The sequence below is a fragment of the Myotis davidii genome, unplaced genomic scaffold (genome assembly GCF_000327345.1).
Source record: "Myotis davidii unplaced genomic scaffold, ASM32734v1 scaffold43, whole genome shotgun sequence".
NCBI lineage: Eukaryota > Metazoa > Chordata > Mammalia > Chiroptera > Vespertilionidae > Myotis > Myotis davidii.
Genome location: NW_006294590.1, coordinates 1,349,473 through 1,351,095, shown reverse-complemented (window position 1 = coordinate 1,351,095; position 1,623 = coordinate 1,349,473). Strand labels below are relative to the sequence as shown.

Genomic DNA, 1,623 nt, shown 5'->3' with positions numbered 1-1,623 from the left:
GGGGGGCCCTGAGGAACCCTGGCACCTCCGGGCGGTTCCCGGGCGTCCGAGGAGGACGGCCAGGCGGAGGGGATCTTGATTTCTGCTGAAGCAAACCCACCCCCGCTGGTCCCCACAGGGCACAGAGCAATGAGGCGTGGGTGTGTGTCTGAGCCGGCAGCATGCCTCCGACCGGGGACCCCGGAGCCACAAGGCCGGGGTCCAATCGGGCTTGACCACTGATCAGCTGTGGACCTCAGGCCAGTTACTTCCACCTGCGCTGTGCCCCGGTTTCCCCCTCTGTAAGAGGGAGATGATGAATAGCAGCCTCTCCTCACAGGCACCGCGGCCGGGGGACAGGAAAGGCTCACTGCCGTGTGAAGTCAGCCCGCCCGCGGGGCTCAGTGGCTGAGCGTGGACCTATGAACCAGGAGGTCAAGGTTGGATTTGAGGTCAGGGTTCGATTCCCAGTCAGGGCACAGGCCCGGATTACAGGCCCTGCTCCCCAGGGGAGGGCCTGCAGGAGGCAGCTGATCCATGATTCTCTCTCCTCATTGATGTTTCTCTCTCTCTCTCCCTCTCCCTTCCCCCCATGAATCAATAAAAATATATTTTAGAAAAAGAAGAAGACCACGCCATGCTCTGCAGGCCTGGACGGGGCCAGGTGCACCGTCTGCAGGTCCACGGTCAGCGAAGAGCCCCTGGGCCAAGGAGTGACCAGTCAGACCTGCTTCCTGCGGCTCTGGCAGCGGCTCTGGCAGCGCCAGCGGCCCCGAGCGGGAGTGCCTAGCCGGGAGGGAAGGCAGGAAGCAGGCGGACCAGCCAGGGGAGGAGGAAGAGGAAGCCGCCCGGGAGGTGCACGGGGTGGAGGGGGATGGGAGAGGCGGCAGAGCCAGGTGGACACCCCAAGCCGGGTGACAGGTGATGCTGACTGAGGAGAGGGGTGCAGCCCACCCAGGGGGAGAGGGGAGGAGAAGCCATGAGGAGCTGAAAACCCCAGAAGTGGGGAGGGGGGCGGGAAGAGGGCAGTCAGCCTGGTGTGGGACAAGCCAGCAGGAGCTGGGGGGACACAGGCAAGGAGGCCTCCTCCCAGCCCACTCCCCACCCCAGGTGGCTGGGGTGCAGCTGGAAGGAGGCCCTTCCAGGTCTCCTTGGGGCTGGGAGCCTGAGCAGAGGGGAGGGGTTCGCCCAACCCCAAAAAGGTAGGCTCCCACCTGACCCTCCTCCTCCTGGGCACCCTGCAAGTCCTCACTGGCTTCTGGCAGGGTCAGCCTGGGGTGGGGTGGGGGTGCCAGGGGAAAGCACAGGGTACTGAGGGAGGGCAAGCAACCCCACAAACAGAGGGAAGGGCTGCCAGGCGGAAAGGCAGCCTCAGGCTGCAGCGCAAGACCCCAGGGCGCACCTCAACCCACAAGCAGGAACCTCGGGAGCAGGGGACCACCCCCCCACTGTGGACTGAGGGGTCCCCAGGCCAGAGCGGGGACCCTCCCACGGAGAGGACGCCCCACGCCGGGAGAGGCTGCAGGCAGGAGTCCAGCGCCCTGAACGTGGGGAGGTGACGCCCCGCGCAGACAAGGGGGCCACCCCCACCGTGCGAGGCGCCGCACACCCTGGAGAGGGACCCCAGTCCAGCGAGGCGCCGCA

The 1,623-nt window shown here is 66.5% G+C and overlaps 1 protein-coding gene across 1 annotated transcript in view; it reads right to left on the bottom strand.

Moving 5' to 3' along the window:
- The window catches only part of AACS (acetoacetyl-CoA synthetase), a 15,160-nt gene that overhangs the window by 9,101 nt on the left and 4,436 nt on the right, over positions 1–1,623 (bottom strand). The window lies entirely within an intron of this gene.